General features: G+C 37.9%; 1 protein-coding gene across 9 annotated transcripts in view; it reads right to left on the bottom strand.

Annotated features, from left to right (window-relative positions):
* Window positions 1–18,617, bottom strand: part of JAKMIP2 (janus kinase and microtubule interacting protein 2) — a 217,098-nt gene that overhangs the window by 170,566 nt on the left and 27,915 nt on the right. For 3 of the 9 annotated variants that reach the window (XM_045060662.1, XR_006600072.1, XR_006600071.1), the window contains exon 1: window positions 11,763–12,067. The exons of 1 other annotated variant lie outside the window; for it this stretch is intronic. The gene's annotated coding sequence lies outside the window, so the exon portion shown is untranslated. Of the gene's footprint in view, window positions 1–11,762; window positions 12,069–18,617 lie in introns of those variants that run through there. 5 more of the 9 variants (XM_019833978.3, XM_003980955.6, XM_019833985.3 and 2 more) reach the window with 3 other exon arrangements.

The raw sequence follows: 18,617 nt of genomic DNA on the forward strand, positions 1-18,617 counted from the left end.
ACAAAACCCAACAGCAACAACTGACATGAATGTCGAATATGTTTTGACTGCATTTTTTTAGACATTTTTAAACCTAAATTTAGTCTAAAGAGTAGATTGATATACCTCAATAATCTCTATTTATTAATGGAAGCATTAATACATTTGGCTCATCAAATGAAAGATACACCTCAGGAGGGGAAAGATAGGATTCAATACTGATTCAAAACCATCCTCATCAGCATATGCATCAATAGTTTAGGCTTAAAAAAAGTAGGCTAGGTTTATTAGCTAGAAGCCATGGAGGTCACCTCACAAAGACAGAGACTTGGGCTGGTGACCACGGTGCTGGCTATACGTTCCATGTAAGTGTTATATGTGCTACCATTCTATTCAATTTGGCCTTTTCTCCTTGTGAAAACAGAGGTTCCTTTTGGACAGGGATCAAAGCTCTTGGTTTATCTAGTTGTTCCCATATACAGACATACACACCTAGATTATACGTGAAAAGAAGGAGCTGGGAGGAAGAACCAAAAGACCTAACTTACCTTAGCACCTGACTTAAGGCTTAGAGGCCAGTTCAGATCATGTCATAAGTTTTTGGCCCTGATCCACATCACTGATGGATTGTTTGATTGTTTGGGGGCAGGATCTTATAGAAAAACAATGCTTAAGTAAAGAAATCTAGATTTAAGTTCCATACCTTTCAATTAGCAGTTAGGTGATGCTAACTAAACACAGGTAGACACTCTGAACTTTACTCTGAGGATGATTATAAACAACACAACATAATGTAAAATAATACAATATAACATACCATATGTGAGACTTTATCAAAAGTTCTTTATAACTTGTACTAAGTTATTAAAGTATTAAATACAAATCAATTGTGAAAAAATGTCTTAGCTTACTAATTATAAAAAAGATAAATAATTGATGGGGCATAAAAAGAAACACTTGAAGTTGCAAATTATCATTGTGTCATTGTGATTGCCCCAAAAACAGATCAACAGCTTTAAAGTTCATGCAGACAGTTCATTTTTATCAAATTCTTATCTGCTGGGTCATTCTTTATCTTCAATTTCAGCTTTCATATTAATGAAATCTGGATGTTTCCCTGAAGAACAAAATCCATGTTTTACTGGGAAATAACACGGAGTAATGAAATGAAAATGGGCCAAACGGGAGTTAAAACCCCAACTGTGTCAAGTGCAAAAGAGTTAAAGCAAATGAGTTGAGGGGACAGAAGGGGGGTGGTCAATGCAGCACACACACACCTGCAGAGCACGGTACCCACTCAGAAGAGTGCCCATTAGCAAACTCACATATGTTTGCCATGAGGGGATGTGGGCCTAGTGAGGCCAGATTTTCTCATTTGCTAAGAAGAAGCAGATACTCAGGTGTGTTATAAAATGTCAAAATTATAGGGGTGCCTGGGTGGCTCATTCAGTTAAGTGTCCAACTTCGGCTCAGGTCATGATCTTGCAGTCCATGAGTTTCAAGCCCGACGTCAGGCTCTGTGCTGACTGCTCAGAGCCTGGAGCCTGCTTCAGAGTCTGTGTCTTCTTCTCTCTATGTCCCTCCCCCACTTGTGCTCTCTTTTTCTCTCTCAAAAATAAATAAACATTAAAAATTTGTTTTTAATGTTAAAATTATAAAATTTGGGGATAAAAGTGTGTTTTAAAAACCTCTGTGCTGGAGGCATAGACAGTTTACAAACGCTTAACACACGTTTACAAACACTTCCCTGAGCTGGGTCTAGTCCACAAGGCTCCAGATTTGAACTACTGTGCTAAAAAATTGGATAAATCTTACTTCAATCTCAGCTCTAAACTCACTAACCGAATGGCTTTGGTTAAGAAATTTAACCTCGCCAAGCTCCATTTTCCTCTTGCAAAGTGGGAAGAGCAATGTCTCTGTTGTGAGGATTGCAAAAACGGACATGGATGAAAACAGTCTAGTAGATACAGAATAGGTACTCAAAGAATATTGCTGCTTTTCTTTTTGCGGATGACTTAGAGAAAATAAGTTGTTCTATTTTCTTCTTTTCATACTTGTTATACTCAGAGCATGTCAGATATCCTTGTTATTAACAGGGTCAGGATTATCCCATTCATTGTTGGAATAAATTGTTTTACTTGAATTATAAATAAAATTGTAAATGATGGATGTCCCTAATTCTTGTAAAGAATAGAGACAAGTCAGCATCAAGTCTGAAAATTTTGCAGATTGACTCAAGGGAGAGTGCTTCTTTGCAAAATGACAATCTCCTAAACAAAATGCTTTTCCACTATTTCATCAGCTACTCTCTGTCATAAAGATCCTTTTGTTAGTCAAACAGCATTTAAGGACATCAAGAATGTAGTAAGTGATGATACCATATGAACTAAGAATGGATCAATTCTGCTTAGATTACAGCTAACAATACAGCCAAAGATCGATGTTTCAAAGCAAGACGATTATATAAAACAAATTTAGACAGTAAATGTTTTCCAACTATACAAATGTTATTGAAAGTTCAGTAAGAGATGACCAGTGACTGACTAGAAATATTAATCTTATCTCTTTACTACCTTTCAGGGGCCCAGGCTGAACCATTTAGGTTTGATTTCAAAAAGTAAAAACAACATGAAAAAAAAATATATAAAATCACATATTAAATGAGATGGGACAGTATGTGTAGTCAAACCTGTTCAGACAAGAGCATTAGTATGAATCAGGCATCTTTAAGCATACATTTAGAGATTGGGTTCATTCAAATCTATGGGGGATAAAAGCCTAACAGTCACACAGTGGTGAAGAAATCAATTTCCTTTATAGCAGGCTATTTTCCTTTTTCTTGTTTCAGAGCATAGCACTGCACCCTGTGGATCCCCAAATGTGGATAACCTACCTAAGAGAACAAGATGGCCAAACTGTTCCTTCTATGAAAAAGTAACTAGGGTAAGAAGTTCCTTGCTACTTCATTTTTTAAAAGCTAGGGTTTATTTTTAATGATGGCCGATGTTTTAAGCATCTGGCTCAAAACACTGTAAATGTGAGAATTGCCTGGGTGGCTCAGTTGGTTAAGCATCTGACTCTTGATTTTGGCTCAGATCATGATCTCACAGTTTCATGAGTTCAAGCCCGGTGTCTGGCTCTGAACTGACAGTGTAGAGCCTGCCTGAGATTCTCTCTCTCTCTGCCCCTCCCCTGCTCACCCTCTCTCTTTCTCAAAAATAAATAAATTAAAAAAATTTTTTAAAACACTATAAATTCTAAACTTTGTAGATGCTTTTATTCAATGAAATGTTTTAAAAATAAAAAATCATACTTCAAATGTTTTCCTTAATAAATCAAAATCATCTATTTTCTAAAATATAAAATTTATCTCATGGTTCAATACACTTAAATTCCTTGTCAAGAGATAAGAGAGACAAAGAATGAACCCGTGAGGTAAGAGTAATTCTTTCCCCTGGATCTAGGTAACTGGAGCAGAGCAGATGATGGAGAAACCCCAATAATTCCAGAGTACCCATCTTCATAATCTGAATTATCTAGGAAATTCATAAGAAACCACATTTGGGATCTAGAGTATCTGCAAAACACCTAACTCCTTCTCTCTGTCTTGTCAATGCCGATAAACAGAATTTTGAGAATTCTCATGAGAATTCAGGGTGTTCATTTTTGTACCACCTCCAGGTTGGTGATTGTTATATAAAAAATTATTGTCAGTTGTCTAATGGGTTTTTTGGTAGAATGACACCATGTCATGGATTTAAAAAAAAAATTTAATGTTTATTTATTTTTGAGAGAGAGAGAGAGACAGAGCATGAGCAGGCAAGGGGAAAAATCGAGGAGACACAGAATCCAAAGCAGGCTCCAGGCTATGAGCTGTCAGCACAGAGCCTGATGTGGGGCTTGAACTCATGAACTGTAAGATCATACGTGAGCTAAAGTCAGACACTCAACCAACTGAGACACCCAGGCGCCCCACCATATTGCGGGTTTTTAAGAATGGTACTCATTCAAAGTATTTTTTTCTAGTTGTTTTCCTCAGTATGTTCCATTTAAAAAAAAAAAAAAGACTTTTGTTCTGGAAAATATGTTCAAAGTAGGTATATCTGACCTATGAGTAGTTTATGGGAGACATAATGTGGATCAGTAATGATTACAGAGTACGAGCTCAGTTTATTTTTGGAAGGTAACCTCTCTCCATGAAATGCTGCACAGGAAAGAACCAGATAAGGAATGCGGGAAAGAAACATTTGCTTGGTTTACATTTTCATTGTAGTTATACTGGTAGCATTTTCCAGGGGAATATTTCCAGTGTGGAACAGAAGTCATGAGGAAAATATCACCCTTTTTCTTTGGCACATGCTTGCAAAGTTTTTTTAGAGTCCCAGTGATTTCAGCAAATTTCCTCCTTGAAAATAATACCAGGGACTTGTTTTCTGACAGAGATTGTCAACTAAACTTAGTCAGACTCTTGGTTTTCTAAGTATATTTTTGCTGCAGTAGGCTCCGGAATTTCAAGCACTGCAGTAAATGATCTTGATTTAGATGTCAAGCAAAGAAAGGGAACAAAGACTTCTACCTCATCCTTAAGTTCCAGAATTTCCATGAAGGCAAGATGCCACCTTAATTTATCTTTTCAGTAAGGATATTACTTTCATTTCTGTTTAGTCTTAATTTCTGGATACAGATATGAAGGGATGATTTGTTTATGATTAGCGAATTTAGTAGAGTGGATTTCCAGAATAGCAAAATAGCTGAGTGTGGATCATGTAATTTGATGCTAATAATAATTAAATTATTAATTTATTTTAATAAATTACAATGAATCCAAAGGTATTTGCCTACTGGTGTCATCATTTGACTTGCAATTCAGTTTTGAAAGGAAATAAAAGGAGCCACAGAAATGTTCACGGCTTTTCTTTTTGATGTCATAGCATGTAGTGAACAACTCTTAATTACAGATTTTTAAAGCATTGTGATTTATTGCCTTTAATGATTTGGTTTTCCTTTATCGAAACCTTAAAATCCTGAGAATATCACAAAAAGAATACAATCCACTTTGTTTTTGCACCAAAATAAAAGAATGATAATCACAGCTATTCCACAATCTTTTTTTTAACATTTATTTATTTTTGAGAGAGCGTGAACGTATGCGCACACGCAAGAGGGAGAGGGACAGAAAGTGAGAGGGACAGAGGATTTGAAGCCAGTTCCATGCTAACAGCAGAGAGCCTGATGTGAGGCTTGAACTCATGAACTGGGAGACCATGATCTGAGCTGGATGCTTAAACAACTGAGCTACCCAGGTGCCCCAACAGTTTCATTTTCTGCCCTCATAGAACTTCAAATCTACTGAAGGGTATGGAAAATCAAGTAAGCAAATAGATAGCTCTGTAATTACAACTTTGATAAATGCTATGAAGGAAAACCATGGGGTACAGAGAACAGAAATATACTTAAGAAAATCTCTCCAAGGAGTTATATTTAAAGCTCAAACTTCAAGTATAAGGAGATTCCAACCATTCATATTTTAAACGAGCCAGATGATTCAGCTTTCATTTAACAACCATAATACAGGGGCACCTGGGTGGCTCAGTAGGTTAAGCAACCAACTCTCAGTTTTGGCTCAGGTCATGATCTCACAGTTTCATGAGTTTGAGCCCCACGTCAAGCTCTGTGCTAACAGTGTGGGGCCTGCTTGGGATTCTCTCTCTCCCTCTCCCCCCCACCCCTCCCCACTCATGCTATCTCTGCCTCTCTCAAAATAAATAAATAAAACTTTAAAAAAATTAAAAAAAAATAAAAACCATACACAGGTTTAAGAAATAGATGCCAAAAATATATCTCAGTTTAGTCTGAGAAGCCATGTGACAGCTAATATATGTTGTTTAAGTCTGCTTTCATAGAGCATTTGAGTTGGACAAAGAGGTTAAGACTGCAAGATGCCACTACCATACTGAGGAAAAAAATGACAAAAACCTGAAAGAAATTTATTTTGTTTTTGTGTTGGCTTGTCTGCTTATGCATGTACATGATGATGTTTTTAGTGATTCAAAGATTTCATTGACTTGGGCTTAAAACTCACTCATTATGAGCAGACAAGAGAAAACCGAGGTTAATTTAATACCCATTGTGAGGTGCAATGGCAGTCAGGGTAACAGAGCTCAGATTTCCTGAAAAAAAAGAAAATAATGCTTGACTCACAGCTGCTGTAAATTAAGCAAGATCTACCTGTTTCATGACAAGTATTTGAAACAAAGCATACAGACCCTTGAGTGGGGAAAAAACAGCTTGAATCATCAGGGGAAAAAAAGCACACAGAGATTGGAAATTTAGTAGAGACATATTTTGTTGACATGAAAAGATGGTTACCTTGTAAGAACTACAAAACAATGCCTAGAGTATGGTCCCATTAATGAAATTGTATGTCTGAGTGTGTTTATAGTCGCATGTTTAAAAAAATCTAGAAGGAAATATTTCAAAACGCTAACAGTAATCATTTCTTGATGACAGGCTTATGGGTGATTTTCCTTTTATACATTTATATATTACCTTTTTTTGTTCCTTGCAATGAGGATATATTTTTTAAATGTGAAAAAAAACCCTTTAAAAGATAAAATTTAATTATATTGGTGAATATTTATTTAAATTAGAATGTCTAGTGTGACAGATCTCACTTGTACTACAAGCTAATTAATTATAAAGGACACTTCCCAAATGTGGAATGATAGTTCAAATGGCTTAATTTGCTCTTTGGCCACTGCTGAAGTACCAAATAGTCAGACACAAAGTATGTGCCTAGGGCATTGGCAAAGAAAGGAAGACACCAAAAAATTAGAATATTTTTGGAGAAAAGTACTAAATTTTTGGTATTTCACAAAAGTGTAAAAGTATTTGCCCAGGGAAAATATCAGTAAGCTGCTGAACTGATGTACACATTTTTATGATTTAATATCATTTTTAATTATAAGAACATGTACATGGAACGATGCTTAGGAAGTATAGGTGGGAGGTATGGCTAAGTGTTTTCAAGGTCCGAGGTCTATAGAAATCTTAATTTGGTCCTAAGCACAGAAATAAATTACATTACTTCCCAAGCTGGATGTCACTAAAAATAAAAACAATACTTAGCCATAAAATAAGGGCACATCAATCCAACAAAATTCTGATTTTTCCCCAAACAAATGCAACTATGCTTTTCTAAAATATCAAGAATCCAGCTTTTCTCCAAAATAATTCTTGCATGCACCATTTTTTGAGGGGGAGGCTGATACCCTAAGCATACACTGAGTCTATTTGGCAATTCAATGTGATCAAAGAGCAAATCATGGCACCTGACATATTCAAATAAAAATTCAAATACAAATAGCCACATTTAATGCAGATTTACTATATTTGATATTTTAAAATTCTAATTAGCAAGATAATATGTTAAATGTTCTAACATGGCAGATGTGGGCTCATGGGATTTGATATCCAGGTCCAGTTAGACCATTTACCAAACCCAAACTTGGACAAGTCTAACTTCTTTGAGCCTGTTTCCACTTATTTAAAATAGCTATAATGATGGAGCACCTGGGTGGCTCAGTAAGTAGGTTTGGCTCAGGTCATGATCTTCAGATTTTTAGATACAGCCCAGGGTGGGGCTTAGTGTGGAGTGTGAAGCCTGGTTGGGATTCTCTCTCTCCGCCCCCCCCCCCACTCGTGCGCAGTCTCTCTCTCTCTCTTTCTCTCTCTCTCTCTCTCTCTCTCGCACACACACAAAATAAATACATAAACTTAAAAAAAAAAAACATCTAAAATAGTTATAATGACAGTTTTACCAGCAAGATAGAATGTGGGGGAATATTAGATGAAAAATAAAGAATGTAAAAAGACTTTGTGAACTACAAAAGATGATATTAATGTAAGGTGTAATGGTGGTACTTATTACAACTATATTCTTTCCACATCTATATATCTTATGTATATATCTGCATATCCTACAGAATATGTAGGATATTCTACATTGCTAGGATATGCAAATTTGTCCAGTCATGTAAGAGCTCTACAAATAGTTTGATTATATGATTAATTCCTCTTTTGTAAAAACACAGTTTTTACTTGGTAGAATAATAGTTGGGATATACAAACAGGAGGAATTTTGTAACTGACCTCTCACATTAACACTCAGGTATAAATCTGGTTTATTTATTTCAGGCAGAACAACAGATTCTTGAGTTATTTATGTTGAAACTTCCATGATAAATTTGGTTTTCTTTTAGGTTGTAATCATGGAAAACAAATCATTAATCTTTTTACGAATCTATGAGAAATGTAGAAAATGGTTTTGACTTTTCAGACATTTACTAAGTCATCCTTTTGGAGTCTAGAAGCATGTACATAAAACTGAAATATGTTCTGAGGTCACTTGAAGAAATAGGGAACATCCTATTACAAAGTGAGGAATTAGATAATGTATGCTATGCTCCAACTAAAACAAATTTCTAGTCAAAATATTTAACATTCCAACACGATTGGCATTTACAAGACAGTGTTTGAGAAAAGGGTAATTAACAAAATTTGTATGTTGTTAAACAGCACATTTACACAATAACTTGCATGTATTTTTCAAATACTTTGTTCTGAAATCAACTTGATGGCTTTTGAATTATTTTGTATCTAGACCCACTTAACTGCATTTTAGTTTTCAAAATTAGCCATACAACAGGGAATAATTTTAATATGACTGTTAGATATCAGACTACACAAAGTTGCTGAGAAAAGACTCTTCTGAAGAGGCCAATATTTAGTTCCATGCATCCTGACAAGATGACATATAAAATTTTCCAAGCAGATGGTCAATCGATTTCTTTAAAAATATACAGATTCTGTAATTTAGAAGCCCACTGCAAAAGGGAGTCTTAATGTTACGAAGTACCAGATACTAAACAACTAAAGCACACTTTAAAATAGACAGTTTACTCTAGAAAAAGCCAGAGAAGTTCTTGACAAAGAATCTAGTCTACACTATCTGAAGTAAGTGCATGTCTAGGTCAAACTTTTGGAGGTTTTGATGAAAGAAAGAATGCACGGTCTAATCTGGTTGCCCAGTTGACAACTCAACTTTGCTATCAGGAAGTTCTACATTGTCTATATATATATATTTTTAAGTTTATTGATTTATTTTGAGAGAGAGAGAACATGCAGGGGAAGAGCAGAGAGAAGGAGAGAGAGGATCCCCGATGTGGGGTTTGAACTCATGAACCTCGAGATCATGACCTGAGCCAAAACCAAGAGTTGGACGCTTAACGAACTGAGCCACCCAGGTGTCCCTCTACATTCTATATTTCTAATCTTCATTTTTCCTGATGAAACCCACTGACTAAATTTTAGGCTCCAAATAAACCCCAGCTCTTCTGAAGCAAATGATTGTCTTCTCTCAATTTTCTCTTCTCCAAATGAAATAATTCTAGTTTCCTTATCCTTTGTTAGAGAATTTCACTTGTAGTCCTTTAAACACACTTCATTTTTGTGTGGCCCTTCAGCAAAGGCCATATAATTGTCTCAAGCTGTGGGATCAAAAACTAGGTCTATGATTCCCATCAGGGTCTTACCACACAGGTGAAACGTGCTACTACTGATAGTCTGTTCTGTGTCCACGGCCTACAGTGATTGGCCTCTGCCCTAACTATACCAACTTCTCCTATAAAACCACAACCCAATGAAAACTCAACACAAAGGAAATAAAACAAAGCCCCATTGCATGAAACAGGATCAACCAAAACATGTCTTAATTTCTTAAGCTTACTGTCGATATATCTGAAATTTTAATTTTTGGAAGTCAAAAGTTATTAAAAGATGTAGGATGCAGTGTGTTATAAATATTTGATATGACATGTAAGACCAGTACCTCTTTCCTTGCTCTACTTTCTTTAGCTGTTATAATTAGGCACACGATAGCATGACTTTACAGAGTTGTGAATCTACATAATATATGACATGCTGTGAGCATATTAAATCCATTCTTCCACTAAATCTTCCTATATATAAACCAACTAGAATATTTATTCTCTGAGAAATTAAACTATAAACTTGATTCAAACACATGTAAAAATTTTAACTGAGGGGGCAGTGTGTAAAATAAAATGCAAGATTAAGACAAAAAATAATGTTACTTTACATTGCAAAAAAATGTTTGCACTGACAATGATATTGTTTGAGAAGAGATGGATGGATAAAACTAGTCCATATGATGAATGTAATACACTTTTACCTGCAAGGATTTTTCTGGCTTTAATTCAATGAGATCCATTATCCCGGGTAGTAATGGAGCCCTGTACCCTACTCATTTCAGGCATCTTCAGTCTCCTGAGCTGCCTTAAAGCCTTGACATAATAAAGGTCAAACAGATCCCAGTAAGCATTTGTAAACTACAACAGCCCCCCATTTCGGGCTACAAGCCACACATTCTCATGCTAAGCTTTGCTCACTCTCTTGTTTCATTTCATTGTATAAGCAGGCTAATTTGGAAATGGCTAAGGTACTTGGGAACACCTATATTTTCAAAACAATCCCACTTTCCTACTTAACCACCTAAATAAATAGACCCATAATACAACATTTGAGAGAACTATAAAATGGTGCCTGGATACTGAAGGAATGAAGACCAAATAGCAAGCAGCCTTATCAAATAAAATGAATGCATTTCACCTTCCAGCTTGTCTGTGCTTCCCTGGGACACAAGGCATTAAACATGAAGGGGATGGAGTGGAATTTTGAGAAAACTGATTTGTTTCAATATTCACTTGGCAAGATGCTGGACACAAAATAATACCACAAGCCACCTCCCTTTCCCATCATTGTAAATTCAGGGCTCTCAAGTCACCTCCCACAAACCCAATTAAAAATAAAGAAAAGAGGCAGGCTGTGAATTCGCATCTAGTGCTAAGATACAGAATTAAATGATAGGCATCTGTCCTAATTGGTCACAATGAAACTAAGGGACAATAACAAGAATAAATCTCACATTAATCCAAATGAAGCCAATGAATAATAATACAAACCAGAAGCATAGTTTCAAAAATGTGCAATTACTTCCAAGCATGCAAGGACATTTATAACCCATAAATATGATTGCAAAGCACAGTATGCATATAAATGTTTCCTAAATGCACTAGAAACATGTGTATATAAGATATGTATATCCATAGGATACACATTTGTATGTTCACAATCACATCTATCTACTAAAAATCAAACTCTATCCGGCAAATCGCTTCTCAACAAGAGTGCATTAGAATATGAAATGGAATGATAAATTCCGGGGCCACCTTTTCTTAGCGATGAAGGAAATAAGCAAAATCACCTTATAATTAGGCCGGGAAGCTCAGGAGGCACCAAATGGGTTTTTGAGGAAGGCCCAACCCTGTATGAGAGCTGCAAATTAAATGAGTCCTTTCAATAACACCCATTTCTTGTTAGGTCTTTTTCCACCCCTGATTCTGCTCCTAAGCTTGGAAGGAAAGGGACCAAGTGGCTCAGTCTGCATTCTGAGCCGGTTCAAGATAAAATCAGACCTTTTTTCTTTTTCTTTTCTTTCTTTTTTTTTTTTTTAAATACACAGCGGATGCTTTCTTACTTCTCTCTTCCTGGCAACCTTCCTCTCCCTCCATCCCCATCTCTGTCTCCACATCTTCCTCTCCTACTCTGAGGGAGTCATTGTTCAAGTGCTGGCCGCAAACGTACACACAGGTCCTTTAACAGGCAGCTACACCAAGAAGATAGCCCCACAGTCTCCTGCTTACCATGCTGAGACCCGGAGAAGCTGTTGAAAGGAGGGAGAGATGCAAACTGAATCCATTTTCCTTGTGACCGAGTCGGATGCAGCCTCCGAACCCAACATCAGCAGCTGCCGGTGGGATTTTTTTCCCTCGCTCTCTGGTTGGCGACGGGGCGAAGAGGAACCACCCTTCCAGCCTCACTAGAGCATCAGCAGTCGAGGCGACAGGAGCAGCGGCATCACCACTTGGCCTCCTCCCTCTCGGAGGATGGGGTGAGCTCAGAAGCAGCCAGGAACTTGCAGCAGACACCTCCTCTGGCTCCTCCTCTCTTGCCCCCTCCCCCAAGGCCCCACCCCTGCTGCGGTAGAGGCTGCCTGTCCTGGCAGCTGCTGGTTGTCATGGCAACGACCAATGGTGAGCCACCAGACTAAGGGGGAGGGGAGATGGGTGAAATGAGCTGCAGGGCTGGAGGGGAGTGAATTTGTGCTGCTGCCCTCTGGGATGCTCTGGGTCTCTCCTACCCTGGACTCTGGGTCTTTAAAAATGGGGCAAGGGTGCAGAGGCAAAAGAGGAGAATAATTTGAATGTAATCGAAATCAAGGCTGAAACATACAAAATAGCTTAGCTATTTTTTGCACTTTCTAAGGTTTTCCAAAAGAATGTATTAAAATTTGCCATCAGAAAAACATAACAAATGAAGAAAATCATATCGTGTAATCAGAGATTATAATTACTCCAAATATGTTTGTCCTTGATAGTATCTTTTACCCAATGTCACTCAAGGCTGTTAAAAAGCAAAGTAAGTGGCTGGACTTTGCAATAAAATAAGAGTCTGATTCCTTAGCACTACTCTCTGCTTGTTCTTCTCAAGTGAGTCACTTGGTCTCACTGTTTTTCCAGTTCTCTCTCTGAATAGGATTTGGAGGTATTTGGCACTCCCCTGTGGAAAAGAAAGTTGAAACAGAGGGAACAGAAATTTCTTGAGTAATCGTGGTTCTCCGTAACACCAACCAGTTGGTGGATAGTTCCATGCCTTTATAATGTCAAACTCCTGGAGTGTTAAATTTCCTGCAGGAAATTGTATGCCATTTTCACGGATGCCACTTTCATAGATGCCCTTTTGGAGTTCCCAAGCCAGCTGGTAGTCAGGGTGGTAGGTAGAAAAAGGAAGTGAAATCAGCAGTGTTCCGAGTTCTTGGTGAGTTCTGTTTCTAACTATAAAATTACAGATGATGCTAGTATCTATCTCATGCAGTCATGGTAAAGATTAATGAAATAATGCATTAAAAGCACTTGGCATGTAGTAAACATACAAACAAATGCTTACTAGTAGTAGTAGTCAGTAGTAGTACATCGTAGCTGCCTCTTAATCCAAGGGATCAAGGAATAGCATGGCAAGTTCAGAGAAGGCAAAAAATTGAGAGAAAACAATACATAATAAATGTGATGGTGAGGATGATAGCAAAGACAGAGAGATCCTGAGAGATTAAGGGTTCTGTAAAATGTGACAACTGAGGATATTCTAAGTCTTTTTTTTAAGTTTATTTATTTTGAGAGAGACAAAGCATGAGTCAGGGAGAGAGAGGGAGAGACAGAATCCCAAGCAGGCTCTGCACTGTCAGCACAGAGCCCTACTCAGTGAGATCATGACCTGAGCCAAAGTTAGATGCTGAACCCACAGAGCCACCCAGGTACACCCTAGCAACACTGACTTGAAGATAGTTCAGTGGTCAAGGAAAGGGGTGCACTCATCCTTAGCACTTGGCATCGCCTCTTGGTTCTCTGCAAGGAGAAGCCTGCATCCTGCTCTGTGCACCTCGTGGCCCCTGCCTCGCCCACTAGCCCCTGAACAATCACGCAGTCTGCACATAATTCTACATCAGCGTCATGTAAATGTAGTCGCGTAACAGAATGGAATGGGTTGTAATGGTCTTGCTTCTTTTTGTATTCTTCTCTGCATTTCACCTTCTGCTGTCTCCACAGAGGTACTCATGTAAGTAAGCAGGAAATAAGGGTTGTAGAATCTCAGGCGTGATGGGTGACAGAACCCTCCCCTCTGGCCTTGTGAGGAAGCATTTCATCTTTCACGCCAAAAGCTGACTTGATTGGGGAGAGTGAGTCCAATTTTTCTCCCTCCTCCCATCAACACAGGCAGAATCAATGGGGGAAGAAAAAAATGTTTGGTGCTCCCCGTGTGAATAATTTAATCATTCAAATGCTCTTGCACTTTTTGCCACATCCATGCAGCATTGTTATCATTATTTAATAATAGTTTTTTTTTTAATATTTAATTGTTTACCATTTATTTTTATCTACTTTAATTATTTGTTACTTATTTTAAAATGAAATTGGTCTCTGGCTTCAGGAGAATATAAATAAAAATAAGCATGGTACAGAGAGTGTCCTCAGAGAAAGGAACCTGAATCAAAATAATATATTTTGGGAGGCTAACACAGAGACTTCAACTTTATTTGTAATCATTTTAAATGTTTAAAATTTCACTCCTTCTCTCCATTGCCATCTCCTTTCTTAGGATACTCTGTTTTTCCATGGTATTTGTCATCTTCTAACATACTATATTATTATTTGTCCTTCTACATTTTTTGGTATCTGTTTCTCCCCACTAGAATGGAAGCTATAACGGGGCAAGGATTTTTTATTTGCTTGTCTTTTTATTTGTGAACAGTCCCTGACCTATATTAGGTGTTCAATAAATGTTTGTTGAACAAATAAACCAGTAAATAAATAAAATATCAACAACTTCTCCACTAAATCATGGCTATAGAAGTTATTGTTATAACATTATTTCTCCAGTTATATATTTTTGATATTTCTCAAAATTAAAAACTAAGATAATTACACAAAATATCTTATCATAATGCATATTAGCATAATGTCTATCCAAAGCATATTTTAAATATACATAGCTATGAATATGGAACCGTTTGCTCATGCATATTCAAAGTCACCTAGCACATCGCCAGTAGTATGCATGGCATTCTTTGAGAAATACTGATTTTGTTCTAAGAATGTCTTCTCCAGGAGTACCAACAGTGAGCAGACTGTCTACCTCTTCTGGGACCTTTCCAATTTTGACTTCTGGATTCTATGAGATATCTGAAAAAAGCATAGGGTGTGGGTCTTGGCTCCAAAAGCAGCATTAAATTTTCAGGAGAAACCACAGCATAATGGGAGGAAGCTGCAAAGTGTAGGCTTTGAAGACCGACTTTTTGGATTGAGTTCATGTTTCACCATTTGTTTTCTGAGTGACCTTGGGCAAGATGCTTCATTTCTGTGTGCCTCAGTTTCTTCATTGTAGGACATGAGAGCAGTATCGACTTCTTTGTGTTGTTTTGAAGATCAAAGTTATTACTGCAAAAAGCTAGTAAGTATCTGGCATGTAATAAATAACATAATATTTAGCTCATATCATTATAAATATCATTTTAAGTAACTATGGTTATGCATAGCATATTTTTCAAGATGTTTCCAAAATACTCAGATCACTCAGAGTTATTCTAAAAACTTTGTTATGGTTGCACACTGGTTTTCAGCAGACCATGAGGAATTCTGGAGATGTTTATCTCAGAGATAGGCCAATGTCTTCATTTCCCCCAAAAAGGGGAAAAAGGAAAAAGGCACAGTAGGAAGTGACTGTTTATTCTTGGTCTACTCTGTAAGAGGTTATTAACATATTATGTATTTCCAGAGAACATTAAACATAAGCAGTCAGGATCTTTCTGAGTTCATTAAGAATAAGGATAACATTCTGACCTCACTGCATATCCCTTATTAATACTATCCGTAACGGGCTGGTTCGGTAGGTAAAGCATGTGACTCTTGATCTCGAGGTTATAAGTTCCAGCCCCACATTGGGTGTAGAGATCACTTAAAAGAAAACAAAATCTTTAAAAAAAATACTACCAGTAAGCAAATATATTAAAAGAACCCTCCTGTGAACTCCATACACCTATGGCCAACCATCTTGTGAATGCCTTCCTGCATAGCAGGTGGACACATTGGCCTTTGCTCACCCTGTTCCACTAGCAGTGTCTTCCTTCCTCTAACTCTTCAACCTTCATAATGTATCCATCACTTCCTTTGGGGAGTCTTCAATGATACCAGGATTAGCATTAGAAGTGAGGTTCCCTGGTGCAGCCACTCTGGAAAATAGTATGGAGGTTCCTCAAAAAAATTTTTAAAAAACTACCCTACGACCCAGCAATCGCACTACAAGGCATTTATCCAAGGGATACAGGTATGCTGTTTCAAAGGGGCATATGCACCCCAATGTTTATAGCAGCACTATAAACAATAGCCAAAGTATGGAAAGAGCCCATATATCCATCGATGGATGAATGGATAAAGAAGAGGTGAGTATTACTCGGCAATGGAGTATTACTCGGCAATCAAAAAGAATCAAATCTTGCCATTTGCAACTACGTGGATGGAGCTAGAGGGTATTATGCTAAGCAAAATTAGTCAGAGAAAGACATATATATGAGGACTTTAAGACACAGAACAGATGAACACAAGGGAAGGGAAGCAAAAATAATATACAAATAGGGAGGGGGACAAAATATGAGAGACTCTTAAATGTGGAGAAAAGAGGGTTACTGGAGGGGTTGTGGGAGTGGGGATGGGCTAAATGGGTAAGGGACATTAAGGAATCTACTTCTGAAATCATTGTTGCACTATATGCTAACTAACTTGGATGTAAATTTAAAAATTAAATTAAATTTTAAAAAAGTAAGGTTCCTGTGGTTCCCTGTCAGGTCTTTACTGCTGGCAAGTAGTTTCTTTGTCTTTCTTCCCTATTTGATTGTAAGCACTCTGAAGTCAGGGATATACTGTTCATTCATTAATGTATTGCTACATTAATCTAGCAAATATCTATTGCTAGCTGTTCCTGTGTGCTGTTCAAAAACTAGGGATATAGCTGTGAATAAGACAACATGAGCAGTCTCTTCATGGAGTTTATAGTCTAAAAGGAAAGAGAAACTACAAAATAAAATATAATTAAATTATAGGGAGGGCTACAATAGAGAACCATCTGAAGCTCTGATAGCTCATAAAGAGAGGATATAATGTAGCTTAGGAGCCCAAGGAAGGTATCACTGGAGGGATAATGGGGTGGGGTAAGGTAGGGGCAGGTGGTTTCAGACAAAGGGAAGGAAATGTACACAGGTGCTGAGATGTGCAAGAACATGCGTGTTACTCACTTTTTACTCAGTCCTGGCTTCCCGCACAGTACCTGTGCACATTACACACACTCAGATGTTTGCTGAAAGCATCTACCTCCTTCCCCATCACCACTCACACACATAAGCACAAAACTTCTTTCCTCCGTGTTTTTTTTTTTTTAATTTATTTGAAGATTTAGAGTCTGTCAATAGCTAAGGAGCCGACAGGTTGCATGGGATGAGAAGGAATGAAGGGAGGCCAAAAGGTTAACTGTTCTTACAGTAGAAAAAGAGGTGTCATGCTAACAGTGGCCACTGCTCCATTATTTATTAAGTAAGATTTACATGGTAACACAAACCTTTGCTCTGATATTGAAACGTGAAACAGTTTTTCCCTTTCAGGTCCTGGGCAGCTGTATATTACCCCATGGCCGACAGCACATGGGCTTAGGTTACCAGCAAATGAGGGACACCAAAGAAAAATGTTCCATTTCAGTGAACTTTTACAGAATTTTGCAATCAGAAAATCTACAAGTCAGTGTGTTTGATTTCAGAATATATGCAAGTTCTATTTTAATTTTAGTACAGTTTTTGCTTTTAGTTGTCTATTGGAGGCACCATAATTTTCGTAATTCTTACGGCGCTTAGTAACTCAAAACATCTTACTACGTACAGCTCTAGGTGTAGAGAACATGAGCCACATAACACAATAAGCACATGCATCCCAGAGTGAACGTCATGATGGAGCTTAGAGTCTAATGGGTGGGGCAGCCAAAGAATGAGAAAACAAACCACAAAAATAATAGCAAATTTTCACAAGTGCTATGAAGCAATGAACCACTGAGAGGAAGATAGGAATGGGGGTGGGGAAAGTGGGAATGACTCACTATGGAGGCGGCATTTAAACTGAGAAGTGAGGTATGGGTTATGGCAGTCATGTGGGAGCTGAGAAAAGAGAGGTTCACATGGAAGGATGAGCTCCGAGGAGAAAGAAACCCAGGAATAAGAAATACTGCTGAAGGTCAGTATAGCTGGAAATGGTGAGCATGGCAGAAAGTAGCAAGAGAAGTTGGGAAGGTGGACAGGAACCAAATTACACAGCACCGTGTAGTAAAGGTAGTGAAGACCACTGAAGAGTTTAAATTTGGTTTAAAGCATTGTAGGGAAGGACCTCATAGTGGGCAAAAGTGGATGCCATTAGGGTGCTACAGACATCTAGGCTGCAAGTGATATTGGTTACATGAGGATGGTAGCAGTGGATATGAGAAGATTGGACTATTTTGAAAGAATACATTTTAAGGTGACACTGAGGACTTGCTGGTAGACTCACATTTTACTTAATATTGATACCCAGCACAGTATCTGGGGCTGAGGGACAGAGAGGTACCACGACCACTGCTGAGTAGACAGCCAACTCTTCCATTTCAAATGTCACACTGGCAAGGTTTAGTTTTTACCTTCTGTAGGAAGGAAAGGCCTCAGGGCTCTGACTCTGGCAAAGTGTGGGGAAACGTGAAGGGGTTTCAAAGTGCCCCATTTTCAGGGGCCTTTCCTCCCTCCCTTCCCAGGCCTAGTGCTCTGGAGAATTAGGCATTCACAACTGACTGGCACGATGGGCAAGTCACCAATGAGCTCACGGTGATGGAAGCAACTTGGCTGACAAAGGTAAATGAGGCCTGTAAGAATACCATGATTT

Source organism: Felis catus, chromosome A1 (genome assembly GCF_018350175.1).
Source record: "Felis catus isolate Fca126 chromosome A1, F.catus_Fca126_mat1.0, whole genome shotgun sequence".
Taxonomy (NCBI): Eukaryota; Metazoa; Chordata; class Mammalia; order Carnivora; family Felidae; genus Felis; species Felis catus.